The sequence below is a fragment of the Petromyzon marinus genome, unplaced genomic scaffold (genome assembly GCF_048934315.1).
Source record: "Petromyzon marinus isolate PM22_M1 ecotype Great Lakes invasive population unplaced genomic scaffold, UKy_Petmar_22M1.pri1.0 PM_G_Scaffold_114, whole genome shotgun sequence".
Taxonomy (NCBI): Eukaryota; Metazoa; Chordata; class Hyperoartia; order Petromyzontiformes; family Petromyzontidae; genus Petromyzon; species Petromyzon marinus.
The window spans coordinates 316,562-338,089 of record NW_027422667.1 but is presented as its reverse complement, the minus strand read 5'-3'; positions in this window follow the sequence as shown (position 1 = coordinate 338,089).

Sequence of the window (21,528 nt, the reverse complement as noted above, 5' to 3'; positions counted from 1 at the left end):
GCTCCAGTTTAACAGCAGAGGTCTCACTCCGAATCAGTCGAGCGGCAATATCTTTTCATCGGTTGCGTAACGCTGTGTGGAAGCTACCTGGTCTGTCGCTCCGCACTAAGCTTCAGGTCTTCTCGGCCACGGTCATTCCCTCCCTTCTCTACGCTTGCGAAACGTGGACCCCCCTAATGGAACATCTTCGCCGGTTAGAAACATTTAGGCTGACCTGCCTACGATCCATCCTGGGTTTAACCAGACTGGATTGTGTGAGGAGCTCACAAATCCTTGAAAGATCTGGGCAGGGTCCCATCGGTGAGCTCCTCCGGCAGGCAAGGCTGCGATGGCTGGGTCATGTAGCCCGCATGCCCAGCCACCGCATGCCGAAACAGCTTTTGTTTGGCCGGATTGAGGGGGCTAAGCGGGCGCGGCACGGGCTAGAGAAGAGATGGAGTGATGTGGTACAGGAGGACGTGGAGCTGAGTGGACTTGCCGATGACTGGTACCAGCGGTGTCAAGATCGGCCTCTGTGGAGGAGGCTCGTGAAGGATGCTACTGGGCAGTTGGAGGCAGTCGCCCTCCAACAACAACGGAGGGCGGAGGAGCGACGCTCACAACAGCGAGCGGAGCGCCGGGTGGCTAAAGCACAGCAGGTTGGCACAGTAGGGGGCACAGGTGGTGCATCAGCCAGTCATCTCAGTCAGTCGACCCGTGGCACCTGGGTCTGCCCCGTGACCTCCTGCCAGCGGGCGTTCGACACTTCACGTGGCCTCAGGGTGCACATAGCCTGGCACAAGCGTCGTGGTGACGTCACCGCCACTTAGTGGCGAATGGCGGTTGTTGTTGTTGTTGTACCTGTGTATGTGTGTACCTGTGTGTGTGTACCTGTGTGTGTACACTATGTGTGTGTGTGTTGTGGGGGCTACCGTCCCCCGCTTTACCCACCGACTCCCCCGTTTCACTCACACCGCTACCCCCCCGGCTGCTGTCAGGTCCAGACTACCGACCCCTAATGCCTCGCCCCCCTGTACCTCTGCCTGGGATGTCGACCGCGTTTGCGTAGCTTAATTAGCGGCTCGTATGCTTTGCGCTCGCGATGCGCTACCCTGTTCAACGGCGGCGTGTCGCGGTGAGCGCGCTCGCAAAGTAAAACCCCGTCCTGCACGGGAATAAACAGGCGCGGCGCGCCCCCGTGGGATTCCCTCCCACCCACGCTCCACGCGCTTAAGCCAAAACAAACACGCCGCGATTACTTTGCTCCGATTTAACGGGCTGTTTACACAGCTGCGTATTCGCACACGCCAGGCGCTTAATTCGCTATTAGACAATTGCGCGAGTGCGCGCCCGCCACCCCGTCACACAGGCGCGCAAGCGTAAAGCGCTACTGTAGGCTATTGCGCAGGTACACGAGCGCTGGGCACCGCCGAAGATATTCGTGTAGGTACGCGCGCGCTGAACAATACAGTAAACGACCGTACAGGTACGGACACTAAGCACGTTCTACTCCCTTATTCGCTGCAAACAGCCGCGTATGCGCACGAACACACAACACTCTGTACACACTCGTACCGATATGCGAACACCAAACACTTCGTCTCCCTCCTCGCACTCACAGTGACCACGAAACAGCTTTATCCTATTAGTGGTTTTATTCCCCGCGAGTATCGAACTAGACTGTGTGTGTCAGTACGGACCAGCAGGACCGGTCTAACCTATTTCGCTACTCCCTGATACTTAATGGACCTGTCTGCCCTCTATTTTCTCTCCGAATTTCGTCCCTTTGTCTTACCTCTCTCCCTCGTACTTACGGTCCGACCTCGCAGCGATGGAGGTCGCGGATAGATGATGCTGTAAACAGAATCTGGCTGTTCTCTGCCCCGTCTCACGGACGTGCGAGTAACAGTCAGGTGACGGCTCCCCGATCCCTCCCTCCTGTTGATCTCCAGTCAAATAAAAATGGCCCCGTGCCTCCCCAAAGCGTCCCTTTTTATGCTCCTTTCAAAGCCCTCGCACCGCCCATCCGCGGTGCATCGCGGGTCAGGCCGTTAATCCGCGGTGCATCATGGGTAGGGCCATTATTCCGCGGTGCATCATGGGTAGGGCCGTTAATCCGCGGTGCATCATGGGTAGAGACGCTAGCCCGCGGTGCACCATGGGTAGAGACGCTTAACCCACGCTGCCCCGCTCCCCACCTGTCTGCTGGTCCGTGTGTGTCTTGGGCATCTCCTCACTGCAGTTCTCAGTGGGTTCGCCGTGGTCATTTAATTCTAAGTTAAGCCACGGCGCCAAGTGCCATTTGGCCTGGGGGGGGGGGGGGGGTGCCTGCCAATTCCCTGACCCTGAGAAACCGTGGAGCACCCCCACGAGGGGGCCTCTCGGGTAAAAACTCAGGGCAGGTGCCCCCCTCCCCTCCCCATGAGGCCCTACTTGAGTGTGTGTGTGTTTAGGTGGGGGGGGGGGGAGGGTGGCGGGGGAAGTGCTGTGATGGGAGCCGGGTGGCTTCTCGTCGCAGCAGCACAGCGACGGGCCCGGTTTCAACGGAGCGGCTTCGCTGTTGTGGCACCACATAGCCCCCCGAGGTGCCAGTCCCCGTCCCGGGTTGACTGGAGCACCTCGCCTGGGTTGCTCCCACGAGGTAGCGCCGCGGGGTCCGCGGGACTCGTCCAGTCCTCGTGGCCGGCCTCGGGGGTGGTGGCTCCGTCTCCCGGAGTTCGGGCGGCGGTCTCCTCCTCCGCTCCAGCGGTTTTCCTTGGTCCTTGGCACCTGCGGGCTGGGAGACAAACTCGGGGGCGGTAGGATTTAGGGGCCGTCGTCCCCGTCCTCCCTGGCCCGGGTCAGGACCCCCCGGGGCCCGGGGCTCCGTGGGGCCCATATACCGTGCGAGGCCCCCGGGTATGGGGGGTGTGGGGACCCAGGGGTTTCGGGGTACTCGAGCGGCGGGGTTCTCCTTCGCTGGGGACGCCCTCCATGGTTTTAGTTGCCGGACGTTGACCACCATCTCCCGGCCTCTCTCCCCCCCCTGAATCAGTACCGTCCAGGGGGAGATCTGTCGTCCCACGGTCCAGGGTCCCCGCCAGTAGGTGGTTAGCTTCCCCGCCTGCCCGGCCCCGACGCGAGGGGTGTGCAGCCATACCTTAGAGCCCGCCGAGTAGAAAGGGGGCTCCATTCGGGGTCGGGTCCCCTGCTCCTGCCTCTGGTGTGCGGCCTCGCCTTGCGGGTAGGCCCGGCCCCTCGCTCCTCGTAGGGTCTCCATCAGATGCTCCACGGGGCGGCTCCCTTCCTCCCATTGCGGCGGAGGGACACCGAACAGCAGATCTGTGGGTAGGCGAGACTGACGACCAAACATCATTAGGAACGGGGTCTGTCCCGTAGATGTGTGTACCGTGGTGGTGTAGGCGAACAGAGCATAGGGGAGGTGTTCGTCCCAGTCCCGTTGATTCGCGGCCGCCATGCGTTTAAGCTTCCTGGCTAGAGTCTGGTTCATCCTCTCTACCATCCCATTTGCATGGGGGTGGTACGCCGTAGTTCGGTCCTTCTGGATCCCGAACTCCCGGCACAGCGCCTGGAATAGCTCTGCCTCGAACTCACTACCCTGGTCGGTAATGACTCGTTCGGGGATCCCGTGCTTCAGTACGCAGTGTTCCACGAACGCTCGGGCCACTACGAGGTCTGTCTCATCGGGGATGGCCACCGCTATGGGATAGCGTGTGAAGTACTCCACCGCTACGAGAATATATCGGTTGCCCCGGTGGGATCGCGGGAATGGCCCTTGCAGGTCAATCCCAACCAGTTGATTCGTTCGACTGATGCGGAACGATCTCAGGGGTACCTGGTATCGCGCTGGTTTCGGCCCGCATTGCTAGCACACGCGGCAGCCCTGTACCCAGGCGGCCACATCTTGTGCTAACTTGGGCCAGAGATACTGGCGACGCAGGGTTTCACGAGTGCGCCGTTCCCCGTCATGGCCCCCAAGCGGGTGGTCGTGCACCAGTCTTAGCAGCTGGGGTCGCACCTGGGCGGGAACACAGTTGCACCCCGGCTGGCCGGCCTCGGTTAACTCCCGTACCACCCCGTTCTGCACACACAACCGGGCATACAAACCGCTCCAGGGCCCTGGTAGGGTGCTCTTCTCCTCCCGCAGGGCCGCTTCCACCGCCGCCAGATCCGGATCCGGCTGCTGGGTCTGCCTCAGCTGCTCGTCGTTCAGGCTCGGGAAGGCGCAGCCGACGTCCTCCTGGATCCGTCCGATCGGGGCGGATAGGTCCGCTGGGTCCTGAGTCGTGGGCCCTGCGCTTGCCGGGCGGTCGACTGGGTCCGCGCCTCCACCTGTGGGGGTCTGTGGCGCATACCGCACTCTCTCTCGCCGGGGGGGGGGTTAGGCTCAGCGGGTTCCCGGGGGTCCGTTGCCTGTCGGCAACGTCCCCCCATGAAGCACGGGCAGGCCTCCTCCGCCCTCGTCTTGGCACACACCGCGGGTCGCCGTGATAAGGCATCCGCGTTTGCATGCGTCCGTCCCGCCCGGTACTCGATTTGCAGGTTGTACTCCTGCAGCTGCGCCAGCCATCGGGCCATCTGCCCCCGCGGTTCCTTGAAGGTGAGGAGGAACTGCAGAGCATAATGGTCCGTGTGCACCCGACATTTCCTGCCGTACAAATACGGCCGAAACTGTTTACACGCGAAGATCACAGCGTACAATTCCTGACGGGTCACACAGTAGTTCAGCTCGGCCCCGCTCAGGCTCTGGCTGGCGTACGCAATAACCCATTCCATCCCTTCGTGCACCTGCGACAACACCACACCCAGCCCGCTGCTGCAGGCGTCAGTGTCCAAAATAAAGTCGGTGGTAAAATCGGGGAAAGCCAGGGTGGGGGTGTGGGTGAGGTGGTCTTTGAGGGTGGTGAAGGCCGTCTGGCAGGCCTCCGTCCACTGATAGGGGTTCTTAGGGGAAGTGAGTTGGGTGAGGGGGCGTGCAATCTCGCTGAATCCCTTTACAAATCGACGATAATAGGTGGCGAGCCCCAAAAATGATCTTATCTCTGTCAGGTTTTTTGGCTGTGGCCAATCCACTACGGCGCGTACCTTGTCCGGATCGGTGCGCACCCCTGCCTCGCTGACGCGATGTCCGAGGTACCCCACCTCGCGCTGTGCGATGTAGCACTTACGGGGCTTGAGCTTGAGATGAGCCGCTCGCAGTCGCTGGAACACCTCCCGTAACCTGGACCAGTGCTCAGACAGAGATCTACTGAAAACGATCACATCATCCAGGTAAATCAGGCATTGTTCCCACTGCAAGCCCCGCATCACCAACTCCATCAGCTACTGGAACATCGCGGGCGCGTTGGTGAGCCCGAACAGGAGTACTCGAAACTCGAATAGTCCCATCGGGGTGGTGAATGCGGTTTTCGGCCGATCCTCCTCCGTCATCTCCACCTGCCAGTACCCGGACGCGAGATCGAGGGTGGAAAAATACCGCGCTCCGGCGAGGCTGTCAAAGGTGTCGTCGATGCGCGGTATGGGAAAGGCGTCGCCGAGGGTGACTGCGTTTAATTTGCGGTAATCGACGCAAAACCGGGTTGACCCGTCCTTTTTCATTACTAGTACCACCGGGGCAGACCAGGGGCTCGCCGAGGGCTGAATTATGTTATCGCGGAGCATGTCCCCGACCGCCTCTTTGATCTGGGTGCGTTCGGGTGCGCCCACGCGGTACGCGGGGAGTTTTATGGGTCGGGCGGCACCGGTGTCGATTTGGTGCTTAACGAGATCTGTGCGACCCACGTCCGAATCGTGTTCGCTGAACACGTCGGCGTACTCCCGCAGTAACCCGCGTAGCTGATCGGCCTCTCCCTTAGGTAAATCTGCCCAAGGTACGTGTAACGCGTCAAGCAGGGGAACGACCTCAGCGTGGGGAGTCGGGCCGACTCGCCAGGCCAGGTCCTGGTGGTCTTCGGGGCGACCGGGGTCCTCCGCCCAGAGTGCGAATACCGAGTCGTTGGAGTGGCGCGCGTGTAGGGGGTGCACGGTGGCTACTGTGGTGCGCCATCGCAGTATTGCCGGGGTGCCGTGGGGGTTAAACACACGCAATCGGCCCCCATCGGCGTTTACCAACGTGGCTGATCCCACAACCCCATATCGTTTTGCCAACTCCGGGTGAGGAGTTAGCATTACCTCCCCCGATGGTCGGTGCGCGGGGTCGGTGGAGGGTGTCGCCACAGGCACCAGCATCTCGGCGAGCGGCCCGATGGTGACGGCCGTCGTCAGGGTAGCGGCCACGGGTGTGAAGCGGGGGCGATTCGGCTCCCGTCCCAGGCATGGAATCCGTTCCCTGCTGCCTTCCACGGTGGCGCATCGCTGGCGGGGCTGCACGTTGAGCCCCAGCTTTTCCAGGAGGTCGGTACCTGCGATACACTTGTGCCACAGCACACTCGAGACGTAGAACTCCTGGGTGCACACCTGGTGGCCTATGCGGACCTCCAGGGTGGCCCTCCCCAGGAGCCCCATTCCGGCTCCGCTCGCCGTGTGCAGTGCGCGGTCCGGGGCCTGCAGGTGGCTCACGTCGACCCCGATCGCGCTGCAGTGCGCCGCGCTCACAAGCGAGGCCACCACCCCCGTGTCCAGCAGGATCCGGGTACACATTCTGTTGACCTGCCCTTCCACCAGCGACGTGGCCCCCGTGATTCCTGCCACCAGCTCCCGTAGCCAGTCGCCAGGAGTCACCGTGTCCACGGGCGTTGTCGCTGGAACCTGTGTGAAGATCACTCGCTCGCCATTATTCCCATTGTCGTCGATATGTGTTGGGACCGCGTCGATTGCACCCCTAGGTGGTCCATTCTCTAGGGGGGCGTTGGCGTTTAACCCTTCGGCATATCTAGCGCGGGCGATCTGAGGGCAGTCTCTCACGAGATGCCCCTGACGGCCGCACATATAACATGCCTGGGGGGGGGGGGGGGGTGGTGGCTCCGTAGTGGGCACCCTGCCCGCTTCCTCTACCCCCAGTGCGCCGCTGCCCAGACTCTGCTTCTAGTCGGGATACCCTCCCAGCTAGCCCCCCCACCGTGGAGCGCAGCTCCCCCATCTCGAACTGGATGGTCTCGACGGAGGCCTGCAGCTTGGTCTCAACGGAGGACTGCAGCTTGGTCATATCTCGGCCCATTTTGTGCTCCATCCTCCCGATGCTGGCCTGTATATCCCATCCGGGTACTGTCACCCGGGGTCTCGGGGGCTCCCTTGCCCATCCCCTTGTCGCGATGGCGAGCTCCTCCTCCTCCTCGTCGGAGAGTAAGCTCGCCATGGCGCACTCCCGTCCCCGCCCTCGGGGCTGCGTGCGCTCACCGGAGAGCTTCTCACATTTACGCGCGCGCTCGACAAGGGTGTCGAAGGGGAGGCGCGCCCCGTCTACATTTGGTTTCCACCACGGGGTACGCACCAAATATCGCTGTACCTTCCCGGCGGCGAGGTCATCAATTATTTTCGCCTCATACTCCGGGTGCGCGATCTGGGTTAGTGCGCGCACGTCCTCGGCATAATCTCGCAAATCCTCACCGGGTTGGCGGCGGCGCACCTCTAAGGCCGCCTGCGCCTCCTCCTCATCATGCGTGCCGAAGCGTAGTTCAAGCCGGCGCATTAATTCCCCCCACTGGGTTTGTGCGCTTGCGGGCAAAGCCTCTACAAAGTCGGCTGCCCGCCCATCCAAGTGCATCTCCAGCTGCTGCAACGCCTCCGCGTCCGTCCAGCCATTAAAATTCTTCGCACCTCTGATGCTGCGGGCAAACAATTTCCATGACGGAATCCCCTTGCCCGTGAACGTGCATTTTATCTTAGCCTGGGGTGGGGCGCCTCTCTCCCTTGGAGGTGCGGGGGATCGTACCACCTCTGACACCATTATGTGGGGGCTACCGTCCCCCGCCATCACTGAATTGTCGGGGCCGTTGCCCACCGACTCCCCCATTCCATTCATACCGCTACCTCCCCGGCTGCTCTGTCAGGTCCAGACTACCGACCCCTAATGCCTCGCCCCCCTGTACCTCTGCCTGGGATGTCGACCGCGTTTGCGTAGCTTAATTAGCGGTTCGTACGCTTTGCGCTTGCGATGCGCTACACTGTTCAACGGCGGCGTGTCGCGGTGAGCCCGTTCGCAAAGTAAAACCCCGTCCTGCACGGGAATAAACAGGCGCGGCGCGCCCCCGTGGGATTCCCTTCCACCCACGCTCCACGCGCTTAAGCAAAAACAACCACGCCGTGATTACTTGCTCCGATTTAACGGGCTGTTTACACAGCTGCGTATTCGCGCACGCCAGGCGCTTAATTCGCTATTAGACAATAGCGCGAGTGCGCGCCCGCCACCCCGCCACCCCGTCACACAGGCGCGCGAGCGCAAAGCTCTACTGTAGGCTATTGCGCAGGTACGCAAGCGCTGGGCACCACCGAAGATATTCGTGTAGGTACGCGCGCGCTGAACAATACTGTAAACGATCGTACAGGTACCGGCACTAAGCACGTTCTACTCCCTTATTCGCTGCAAACAGCCGCGTATGCGCGCGAACACAAAACACTCTGTACACACTCGTACCGGTATGCGAACACCAAACACTCCGTCTCCCTCCTCGCACTCACAGTGACCACGACACAGCTTTATCCTATTAGTGGTTTTATTCCCCACGAGTATCGAACTAGACTGTGTGTGTCAGTACGGACCAGCAGGACAGGTCTAACCTATCTCGCTACTGCCTGATACTTAATGGACCTGTCTGCCCTCTATTTTCTCTCCGAATTTCGTCCCTTTGTCTTACCTCTCTCCCTCGTACTTACGGTCCGACCTCGCAGCGATGGAGGTCGCGGATAGATGATGCTGTAAACAGAATCTGGCTGTTCTCTGCCCCGTCTCACGGACGTGCGAGTAACAGTCAGGTGACGGCTCCCCGATCCCTCCCTCCTGTTGATCTCCAGTCAAATAAAAAAATGGCCCCTTGCTTGCCCAAAGCGTCCCTTTTTATGCTCCTTTCAAAGCCCCCGCACCGCCCATCCGCGGTGCATCACGGGTCAGGCCATTAATCCGCGGTGCATCATGGGTAGGGCCGTTAATCCGTGGTGCATCATGGGTAGGGCCGTTAATCCGTGGTGCATCATGGGTAGGGGCGTTAATCCGCGGTGCATCACGGGTCAGGCCGTTAATCCGTGGTGCATCATGGGTAGGGCCGTTAATCCGTGGTGCATCATGGGTAGGGGCGTTAATCCGCGGTGCATCACGGGTCAGGCCGTTAATCCGCGGTGCATCATGGGTAGGGCTGTTAATCCGTGGTGCATCATGGGTAGGGCCGTTAATCCGCGGTGCATAATGGGTAGAGATGCTAGCCCGCGGTGCACCATGGGTAGAGACGCTTAACCCATGCTGCCCCGCTCCCCACCTGTCTGCTGGTCCGTGTGTGTCTTGGGCATCTCCTCACTGCGGTTCTCAGTGGGTTCGCCATGGTCATTTAATTCTAAGTTAAGCCACGGCGCCGCAGTGCCATTTGGCCTGGGGGGGGGGGGGGGTGCCTGCCAATTCCCTGACCCTGAGAAACCGTGGAGCACCCCCACGAGGGGGCCTCTCGGGTAAAAACTCAGGGCAGGTGCCCCCCTCCCCTCCCCATGAGGCCCTACTTGAGTGTGTGTGCCTGTAGGTGGGGGGGGGGGGGGGTGGCGGGGGAAGTGCTGTGATGGGAGCCGGGTGGCTTCTCGGTCGCAGCAGCACAGCGACGGCCCCGGTTTCGACGGAGCGGCTTCGCTGTTGTGGCACTACAAAAATCCCTCAGCCAGGAAAACATCGTGGCACAAAGTGAGGATGACCCTACTGAGGCTGCGGTACCTCAAATATTGGAAGAAGTCACCTCTGTGAGTGGCTGGCTGAGGTGCCATCTGTTGAGGAAGTACTGAAGGCGATCCGGAGTCTGAGACCAGGAAAGACAGCGGGCAGAGATGATCTCCCAAGCGAAATGCTGAAGGAGAGTGGCGTTTGTGCATAGACTGCCCTATATGACATAATAACAACAGTCTGGACCACTGGACGGGTTCCACAGGATTGGAAGGGTGGCCTGGTGGTCCCCCTCTTTAAGAAGGGGGACCACACAGACTGTAACAACTACAGGGGCATCTCACTCCTCAGTGTGCCGGGAAAGGTCCTGGCAAGGATTATTCAACATCGCCTTGCCATGCACGCTGAGGAGAGACTTGCGGAGCCCCAATGCGGTTTCAGGAAAGGGCAGTCCTACAAAGATGCCATATTTTCTGTCCGTCTGCTTCAGCAGAGGTGTAGGGAATTCCAGCAAGACCTATATCTCTGCTTTATTGACCTGGTCAAGGCCTATGATACCATCAGTAGGCCTGGGCTCTGGGTCGTTCTTCGTGCTTTTGGAGTACCTGACCCTCTGCTCACGATCATTAAGGACCTTCATGATGGTGAGCGGGCCCGGGTAAAACTAGGAGGTCGGGAGTCAGAGCCATCCCCTGTACACCTTGGGGTGTGACAGAGATGTCCTCTGGCTCCCACATTATTTAACATCTATTTTGACCACGTAGTTCGCGAAGCCTTCAATAGCTGTACCGGGGGAATCTCCATATGGTACAGATATAATGGGAGGCTGATCGATGCCCGGGTGCTGTCAAGGGATAGCTCCCTATTGGTCAACCACGTTATGTATGCCGATGATTTGGTAATAGCCGCTCATTCAGAGGAGGAGTTGGAGACACTGCTGCTGAGACTGGAGCGTGCCACTCAGAGGTGGGGCCTTACCATCAGCCCCACCAAAACTAAGCACCTGCCTGGGTATTTTGTACCATCGGACACTCCACCCCCACAACTCCCAATTGGTGATGGGGCAGTTGTGGAGAGAGTGGAGAGTTTCCCATACCTGGGCAGTGTGCTTATGACCGGCTGCAGTTTAACAGCAAAGGTCTCACTCGGAATCAGTCGAGCGGCAATATCTTTTCATCGGTTGCATAACGCTGTGTGGAAGCTACCTGGTCTGTCGCTCCGCACTAAGCTTCAGGTCTTCTCGGCCACGGTCATTCCCTCCCTTCTCTACGCTTGCGAAACGTGGACCCCCCTAATGGAACATCTTCGCCAGTTAGAAACATTTAGGCTGGCCTGCCTACGACCCATCCTCGGTTTAACCAGGCTGGATTGTGTGAGGAGCTCACAAATCCTTGAAAGATCTGAGCACAGTCCCATCGGTGAGCTCCTCCGGCAGGCAAGGCTGCGTTGGCTGGGTCATGTAGCCCGCATTCCCAGCCACCGCATGCCGAAACAGCTTTTGTTCGGCTGGATCAAGGGGGCTAAACGGGTGCAGGACGGGCTAGAGAAGAGATGGCGTGATGTGGTACAGGAGGACGTGGAGCTGAGTGGACGTGCCGATGACTGGTACCAGCGGTGTCAAGATTGGCCTCTGTGGAGGAGGCTCGTGAAGGATGCTACTGGGCAGTTGGAGGCAGTCGCCCTCCAACAACAACGGAGGGCGGAGGAGCGACGCTCACAACAACGAGTGGAGCCCCGGGTGACTAAGGCACAGCAGGTTGGCACAGTAGGGGGCAAAGGTGGTGCATCAGCCAGTCATCTCAGTCAGTCGATCCGTGGCACCTGGGTCTGCCCGGTAACCTCCTGCCAGCAGGCGTTCGACACTTCACGTGGCCTCAAGGTGCACATGGCCTGGCACAAGCGTCGTGGTGATGTCACCGCCACTTAGTGGCGAATGGCGGTTGTTGTGGGGCATTACCATCAACCCCACCAAAACGAAGCACCTGCCTGGGTATTTTGTACCATCGGGCACTCCACCCCCACAACTCCCAATCGGTGATGCGGCAGTTGTGGAGAGAGTGGAGAGTTTTCCATACCTGGGCAGTGTGCTCATGACCGGCTCCAGTTTAACAGCAGAGGTCTCATTCCGAATCAGTCCGGCACAACACTGTGTGGAAACTACCTGGTCTGTCGCTCCGCACGAAGCTTCTGGTCTTCTCGGCCACGGTCATTCCCTGCCTTCTCTACGCTTGCGAAACGTGGACCCCTCTAATGGAACATCGTCGCCAGTTAGAAACATTTAGGTTTGCCTGCCTACGATCCATCCTGGGTTTAACCAGGCTGGATTGTGTGAGGAGCTCACAAATACCCGAAAGATCTGGACAAGGTCCCATCTGTGAGCTCCTCCGGCAGGTAAGGCTGTGTTGGCTGGGTCATGAAGACCGCATGCCCAGCCACCGCATGCCTAAACAGCTTTTGTTCGGCCGGATCGAGGGGGCTAAATGGGCGCGGCACGGGCTAGAGAAGAGATGGAGTGATGTCGTACAGGAGGACGTGGAGCTGAGTGGACTTGCCGATGACTGGTACCAGCGGTGTCAAGATCGGCCTCTGTGGAGGAGGCTCGTGAAGGACGCTACTGGGCAGTTGGAGGCAGTCGCCCTCCAACAACAACGGAGGGCGGAGGAGCGACGCTCACAACAACGAGCGGAGCGCCTGGTGGCTAAAGCACAGCAGGTTGGCACAGTAGGGGGCACAGGTGGTGCATCAGCCAGTCATCTCAGTCATCTTAGTCAGTCGACCCGTGGCACTTTGGGTCTGCCCTGTGACCTCCTGCCAGTGGGCGTTCGACACTTCACGTGGCCTCAAGGTGCACATTGCCTGGCACAAGCGTCGTGGTGACGTCACCACCACTTAGTGACGAATGGCGGTTGTTGTTGTGTCTTTGTGTAGTGTTTCGTTGTGTGTGTGGTGTGCGAGTCTGTGTGTGTGGTGTGTGTTGTATGTGTGGTGTGTGTGGTGTGTGTGACTTTGTGTGTTATGTGACTTTGTCTGTGTGTGGTGTGTGTGGTGTGTGACTGTGTGTGTGACTCTGTGTGTGTGTTGTGTGACTGTGTCTGTGGTATGTGATTGTGTTTGTGTCTGTGTGTGGTGTGTGTGGTGTGTGTCTGTGTGTGTGACTGTGTGTGTGGTGTGTGTGTGTGACTCTGTGTGTGTGTTGTGTGACTGTGTGTGTGGTATGTGATTGTGTTTGTGTCTGTGTGTGGTGTGTGTGGTGTGTGTCTGTGTGTGTGTAGTGTGTGTGACTGTGTGTGTGTGTGTGACTCTGTGTGTGTGTGTGACTCTGTTTGTGTGTTGTGTGACTGTGTGTGTGGTATGTGATTGTGTTTGTGTCTGTGTGTGGTGTGTGTGATGTGTGCCTGTGTGTGTGACTGTGTGTGTGTGTGTGTGCCTGTGTGTGTGACTCTGTGTGTGTGTGACTATGTGTGTGTGTTGTGTGACTGCGTGTGTGGTATGTGATTGTGTTTGTGTCTGTGTGTGGTGTGTGTGGTGTGTGTCTGTGTGTGTGACTGTGTGTGTGTGTGTGGTGTGTGTGTGTGGTGTGTGTGACTCTGTGTGTGTGTGGTGTGTGTGTGTGGTGTGTGTGACTCTGTGTGTGTGGTGTGTGTGGTGTGTGTGACTCTGTGTGTGTGTGTGTGAGACTTGTGGTGCCGCCGCAGCGGAGCCGCTCCGTCGGGGCCGTGCTCACCACCGTGATGCCGCCACCGGAGAGTGACGACGCCGATGCTGCGCGCCCCTCGCCGCCCCCCACATGAACGCACGCATACCCCACATAGAGCCGGGAGGGAAGGTCACCTGGCCGATGGGTTTTCGTCCAGAAGCCCCTACTGAGATCAAGCTTCATGGTTTCCCACGGCCGGGGAATTGGGCGACCTACCCCTAAGGCTAATGGGCACTGCGGCGCCGTGACCTTGGATTGTAATGGCATGGTCATGGCAGGGGCTGTTGAGCCACCGCGGATGGAAGCGCGCACACACAACACGAGTCAGTGGGCGGGTAGCGGAAAGCGGACGTCGAGGGAACCACTGCGGTGACGTCACCAGAGCTGGGTTCCGACGGTCAAAAGGGCGGGAAAATCCGGGCTCCTGATTGGACGGGAGAACACGGGGGCGAAACAGCGGAATGCCTTTGTTATAGGTAGGATAAAAGGAGGGGGATTCAGGCAGTAAGATCCACACATTCTTAAAATCATTCAACAGACTCCGGGATAAGAAGGCTCAACTAATTGAGTCTCTCACCTTTCTGAAGAGATGCCGCGACTCTAAGGTAATACCAACCGCATTTACACTAACCTCTGCTGTTGCAACTTCTCTCAATGCAAAACGAATTCTAGCTAGAACTAGCTTCGCTCTTATCTCGGAAAAAATCAGACTTACACGCACCGAACTCGATCAGTTAGACAAGACACTCTACAAATCACACTTAAAATTGACAGCAACAATGTCTACATCAGATTGGGAACATGTAGATAATATGACTACCTCTTCGGCTGCCACTATGTCGACCAAATGTAGGGACAATTTGATTTCCAAATTCAATCACCTCTCCAGCAAAAAATCGGATCCACACACCGATAAGATAGACGTCAACAAAGTCGTAATTAATCGCAGTAACAGTTCCATTTCTGATGGTCTAAAATCCGTTTTAGCTAAAGGTCTAAACTTTGCTGTCACACCGAGACAATTACCGATAAATGATATGATTGCACATGTCGACGTTGCACTCAAGGGCTTGAGTCACATCTCTGCAGACGTAGCAAGATCTGAAATCGCTGCAACCCTTAAAAACGCTAAGTTGCCACCCAGCAACATCAGCAAAGACGAACGTTTTGAATTAACTCAATTAAAAAAGAGGGATGATATTGTCGTCCTCTCAGCCGACAAGGGCAATGCCACTGTCATCATGGACAAAACAGAATATAACAACAAAATTCAAGAACTACTCAACGATGGCAGCTATACAAAAATAAAAAGAGATCCCACCAACTGCCTGGTCACCAAAACGAACAAAATCATCTCTGATTCAACAGCATTAATTGATGAGATCAAACAGTTCTCGTTGAAACCCTCTGCTGCCAGACCACCAAGATTATATGGCCTTCCAAAGATACACAAAGAAGATACACCCCTTCGTCCCATCGTCTCTACTATCAACTCCCCCACCTACAAACTGGCACGTTTTCTTGCTGATATACTGCGACCTTTCACTGGAAAAACCACCTCTGCGGTACTAAATTCTACTCACCTGGTATCGACAATCAAAGGCATTTCCCTGTCCCCAGACGACCTGCTTGTCAGTTTTGATGTGGTGTCCTTGTTCACCAAAGTCCCGGTACCTGACACCATCGCTATCATTGAAGACTTGGTTCATCAAGGACTGCATACTGATGTACCCCCCCTGGTGAGACATTGCTTAACCAACACATACTTCACCTGGAATGGAACTTTCTACAAACAAACTGAGGGCACCCCAATGGGCTCCCCCCTATCTCCGGTTGTAGCCAACGTATTCATGGAAAAATTTGAAACTGACGCCATCCAGACTGCCACTCTACGCCCGACCTTATGGAAGAGGTACGTTGATGACACCTTTGTCATCTGGCCACATGGCCAGCCTGCTCTAGACCAATTCCGCGACCACATCAATTCCATACACCCAGCCATCAGATTTACCATGGAGGTCGAAAAAGATGGCAAACTACCCTTTTTGGATGTCTTAATTAAAAGGAGACATGATGGTTCAATGAGCCACTCTGTCTACAGGAAAGCTACCCGTACAGATGCTTACTTGAAACCGGATTACCACCACCATCCATCCCAGAAGAACTCCCTCATCAAGACTCTATACCATAGAGCCGAATGCATTTCCGACCAGGAACACATTACCAGTGAACTCAAGCACGTACACCAGGCTCTCAGGGCTAATGGTTACTCCGACTACACAATCCGCAAAGCCATCACTCCAGTCATGAAGAAGGATCCTCTTGTGGAGCCACTCAAAACCATCACCTTACCCTACATTGCAGGGGTCACTAAAAAGATCTCCAAAATCCTGAATAAACACAAGATCCAGGTCCGATTCAACACAGTACATAAAATCCGTGATTTAGTTCCATCTGTAAAAGATGCTGTTCCAGACATACAGTACCCGGGCATTTACAAACTAAAGTGCCTCTGTGGTAGTAGCTACATTGGAGAAACCAAACGACATATCTTGGACCGCATCCGCGAACATAAAGCAGACTTGAAACACGGTAAAACTAACTCCTCTGCCGTGGCAGATCACTGTTATAATTCAGTGGGCTAACATGACATTGACTTCTCCAAGACGGAGGTTCTTTGCAAACCAACCGGCTACCATGAGAGATTCGTTCATGAGGCCATTCACATATACAAGCACAGAGACAATTTCAACCGAGAAGATGGATTCTGGCTTAGTAACCATTGGAAAGATGTTTTAAACTATTTCTGTTCTTAATTAATTGTATTTTACGATGACCTTCAGACCGCAGCTCTTTCGCCAGCATTGACTCTTAATACCTCTGACACCACGGTTAATGGTATGGTTTACAACATGGAGTATAATAGCGCCTCGCAGCTGTCTCTCTCCCCCTCCTCTGTTCCGACCATGGATGAACTCGTCCGTCTGAACGGGGCCCGTAGCTATCCGTGTTGCAAAAGTTAAGGGTAAGAATCCACCCATTTTTTCGCCATATAGCATTGTGATATATAACGACTTATTGTTGGTAGCTTAGCTGATTGGAGAATATAGAGTTTATTGATAACATTAAGGTAATTTATATTTTAGTTTTTTTTATTGGTTCACTATATAGTATTCATTATATATTGTATTGTATACCCAGTTACTGTGAATAGCTCAGATGTGTAGGCCTTGACTTCAACATAGCCATTTCTGTGACCAGTCACTAGCTAATTACTCAGTTATTTCAATGCTAAATTCGCCTAGTTATTTCAATGCTAAATTCTCCTGTTTGCTTTGTACTAGGTGCCTCGGTGAATGTGTATGCTCTGACTTTAACATAGCTATTTCTGTGACCAGTTACAAGCTAATCACTCAGCTATTTCAATGCTAAATTCTATGCTAATTCCTTTGTCAAGGGGTGCCTCTGCGGATGTGTATGCTTTAACTTAGCTATTTCAATGCTAAATTCTATGCTAATTCCTTTGTAAAGGGGTGCCTCTGCAGATGTGTATGCTTTAACTTTAACATAGCCATTTCTGTGAGCAGTCACAAGCTAATCACTCAGCCATTCCAATGCTAAATTATATGCTAATTCCTTTGTCAAGGCGCTTTGTTTCCTCTCACACAGCTTAAAGGTCGTGATCTGAGCGTGTTTTTTTCACTCCAGCGCTGTCCTACCAGACAGTCTTGTCCCTTCACCTGATGAAGGCCGCTTGTGTTGTGGCTGAAACGTCGTGAGAATATTATTGTGTTATTTTATTTTATCAATTTATTATTTTATTCTCATTCCACGTGACTTTACCGAAAAAAACAAAGAAGAAGATCAGAGTCCTTCCTTCAAGCCATCGAAGTCAGCGGGGTGTTGGAGCCAGCCGTTCGAGTCGTCCGTGTGACGAGCTTCAACGCAGCCAGGCACAATCCTCCATGGGGACAACCCACAGCATCGCCCTTCTACAGCTTCCGGCGCATCAGATTGGAAGTAAGCGTAAGTAAGAGAGAGGTGAGTTTGGGCTAATTAGTCAGAGGGTAGAAAGTGGAGCGCCAGGCAGGATAAATTGAGTCCAGGATCCACGAAGGATAGGCTAGTTAGGGTCTGCTGACCCACACAATCACGCGTAGTTTAGCGAGTTACTCACGGGGAATAAAATAGCCAGTAGAGTATAAACGGTCTCGTGTGGTCTTTGTGAGTGTGAAGAGGAGGGTGGAGTGCCTTGCGTTCGCGTGCATGCGCGGCTGTTTACGGCGAAGAGGAGGGTGAAGCGCCTAGTGTTCGCATACACACGCGGCTGTTTAGACGGCCTTTAAATCGGGGCGGAGTGACTCCCTCCAATCAGCAGTGCGCGCACGGTGAACACCCCTGCCCTCTAACCCCTAACCCCAAGTTCCTCACGTGTGATTGGTGTACGGAGCCAGGCAGGTAGCAGAGCCGGGTTGGTTAGTGCCTGGGCACGTAGGGCGTGTGCACGAACAGATCCCGGGGGGCTAAGCGCCAGCCGCAGAGTCACGCGTCGGCGCGCTGTACCCTTTTGTTTACGCACGAGACGGGGTTTTACTTCGCGGGCGTGCTCACAGCAGCGCGTCCGCCACTGAGCCGCGTAGAGCGTCGTAAGCATAAAGCAGGCGGCCCCACTAATTGAATCATGCCTACGCGGGCAGCAGCAAAGTCGGGGGTACAGGGGGGTGAGGAATTGGAGGTCAGTAGCCCGAACCCGACAGAGCAGTCGGGGGGTAGTAGCGAGAATGAAACGAAGGAGGCGGGGGGCAGCAGCCCCCGCATATTGGTGTCGGAAGCGGTACGAACCCGCGGAGCGTTACCCCACGCAAAAATAAGACACCACCCTCAAAGACCACCTCACCCACACTCCCACCCTGGCTTTCCCCGATTTCACCACTGACTTTATTTTGGACACCGACGCCTGCGGCAGTGGGCTGGGCACGGTGCTGTCGCAGGTGCAGGATGGGACAGAGCGAGTCATCGCATATGCCAGCCGGACCCTGAGCGGGGCCGAGCTGAACTATTGTGTGACCCGTCAAGAACTGTATGCCGTGATCTTCGCATGTAAACAGTTCCGGCCGTACTTGTATGGCAGAAAATGTCGGGTACACACTGACCATTATGCCCTACAGTTCCTCCTTACATTCAAGGAACCGTGGGGGCAGATGGCCCGATGGCTGGCGCAGCTGCAGGAGTACAACCTGCAAATCGAGTACCGTGCTGGGCGTATGCACACCAACACAGACGCCTTGTCGAGGCGACCCGCGGTGTGCGCCGAGACAAGGACGGGGGAAGCCTGCCCATGCTTCGCGGAGGGATGCTGCTGGCAAGCAGCGGGCCCCAGAGGGCGCGCCAAAACTAAAACCCCCCTCGCGGGAGAGAGTGCAGTATGTGCAACAGAGACCCCGGCAGGAGGAACCAGGGACCCGGAGGACCGCCCGGGAGGCACGGGGCCCACACCCCGGGGCCTGACGGATCGCTCAACCCCACCCGATCGGATCCAGGAGGACGTCGGCTGCGCCTTCCCGGGCCTGGACGACAAGCAGCTGAGACGGACCCAGCTGCGGAATCCAGATCTGGCGGCGGTGGAAGCGGCCCTACGGGAGAAGAGGGACGCCCTACCAGGACCCTGGAGTGGTTTGTATGCCCGGTTGTGCGTGCTAACCGAAGCCGGCCAGCCTGGGTGCATCTGTGTTCCCGCCCAGGTGCGACCCCAGCTGCTAAGACTGGTGCACGACCACCCGCTCGGGGGCCATGATGAGGAACGGTGCACTCGGGAGACCCTGCGTCGCCAGTATCTCTGGCCCAAGTTAGCACCAGACGTGGCCGCCTGGGTGCAGGGCTGCCGCGCGTGTCAGCAATGCGGGCCGAAACCAGCGCGATACCAGGTACCCCTGAGGCCGTTCCGCGTCAGTCGGACGAATCAGCTGGTTGGGATCGATCTGCAAGGGCCATTCTCGTTACAACAGACGGTGATGTGGGCTGGCAGCACCTGACGACGGCACGTGGGGCAAAACGTTGGACACCGCATTTGACAGAATTGGGTGACATTGCTCATTACTGTGCCAAGGTGTGATTCGAAGCGGTCTAAATACGGGGCTCACAAGTGGCTGCTTGTAAAAGCCAAAGAGCGGAATAAAACCCATTGCATTTAGAGGATATTGTGCCTTGTAATGCTTTGAATGTTGAACTGTGTCCATGTATATACAGAACAGAACAAACATACTTGTGATTAAAAAGTACATTAATTTGATCAAAACTTATTTCAGTAAATTAAAAATTGTAAAATCAAGTCTTCATTTGACACGAACGTAACTTGAGGCATAATGCACAGGCTGGTCTGGGTCTTTCTCCTAGAAATGCACTTCAGGTTGTCCATTAGTTCTGCAATATATAAACCCCATGGTAAAAGGTCTCGAGACCTCCCACGAGGTACAAATCAGACCGCGCGGCGTTGCAGCGGCGGTTTCTAATACGAACTACTAAAAATGTTACTCGGGCAATTCACGTTGAAAGAATGATTATAGTTTTAAGTTATGTCAACACAACAACGGTTATAGTAAAGTCTTTTTTATTCGAAAAATCATTCTCATGTCCAGCTGCCTGGTGGGGTGGCGCCCTACCGCCCCCTAGTGGACTAAGTCAGACCATCCAGACACTTCTAGATTTAAAGCTTTCGTGACAGCTAGGATCCATACTCTTTGGTTCTATTGGGTAAAGTCACGTAGGTGAAAATAAAATAACAAAAAATCACGACGTTTCGGCCACAACACAAGCGGCCTTCATCAGGTGAAGGGATGAGACTGTCTGGAGGACAGCGCTGGAGTGAGAGAAGCCACGCTTAGATCACGACCTTTAAGCTGTGTGAGAAGAAAAACACAAAGCGCCTTGACAAAAGAATTAGCATTTAATTTAGTATTGAAATGGCTCATTGAAATAGCTAAGTTAAAGTATACACATCCGCAGAGGTACCCCTTGACAAAGGAATTAGCATAGAATTTAGCATTGAAATAGCTGAGTGATTAGCTTGTAACTGGTCACAGAAATAGCTTTGTTAAAGTCAGAGCATATACATTCAGCGAGGCACCTAGTACTCATCAAACAGGAGAATTTAGCGAAACACAACCACGCTCAGACAGCGGACCTTTAAACTGTGTGCGAGCAAACAAGGTGTTCTGACAAAGAAATTAGCATAAAAATTAGCATTTGATTGGTGGATTTTAGGAAAGAGGTGGTGTACGTGCCGGTGGACTTGCTGTTTGGCGCGGGGGGGAAGGGGGGGAGGGGGAGTTTACCTATTGATGGTGTGAAAAGGGAATTTTCACACCATCAATAGGTAAACTCCCCCCCCCCCCTGCGCCAAACGGCAAGTCCACCGGCACGTACACCACCTCTTTCCTAAAATCCGCCAATCAAATGCTAATTTTTATGCTAATTTCTTTGTCAGAACACCCTGTTTGCTCGCACACAGTTTAAAGGTCCGCTGTCTGAGCGTGGTTGTGTTTCGTTAAATTCTCCTCTTTGATGAGTACTAGGTGCCTCGGTGAATGTATATGCTCTGACTTTAACATAGCTATTTCTGTGACCAGTTACAAGCTAATCACTCAGCAATTTCAATGCTAAATTCTATGCTAATTCCTTTGTCAAGGGGTACCTCTGCGGATGTGTATACTTTAACTTAGCTATTTCAATGAGCCATTTCAATGCTAAATTAAATGCTAATTCTTTTGTCAAGGCGCTTTGTGTTTTTCTTCTCACACAGCTTAAAGGTCGTGATCTAAGCGTGGCTTCTCTCACTCCAGCGCTGTCCTCCAGACAGTCTCGTCCCTTCACCTGATGAAGGCCGCTTATGTTGTGGCCGAAACGTCGTGATTTTTTGTTATTTTATTTTCACCTACGTGACTTTACCCAATAGAACCAAAGAGTATGCATCCACACACTCACACAAAGACCCATGGACTCACACAGAGACCCACAGACTCACTCACACAGAGACCCACAGACTCACACATAGACCCACAGA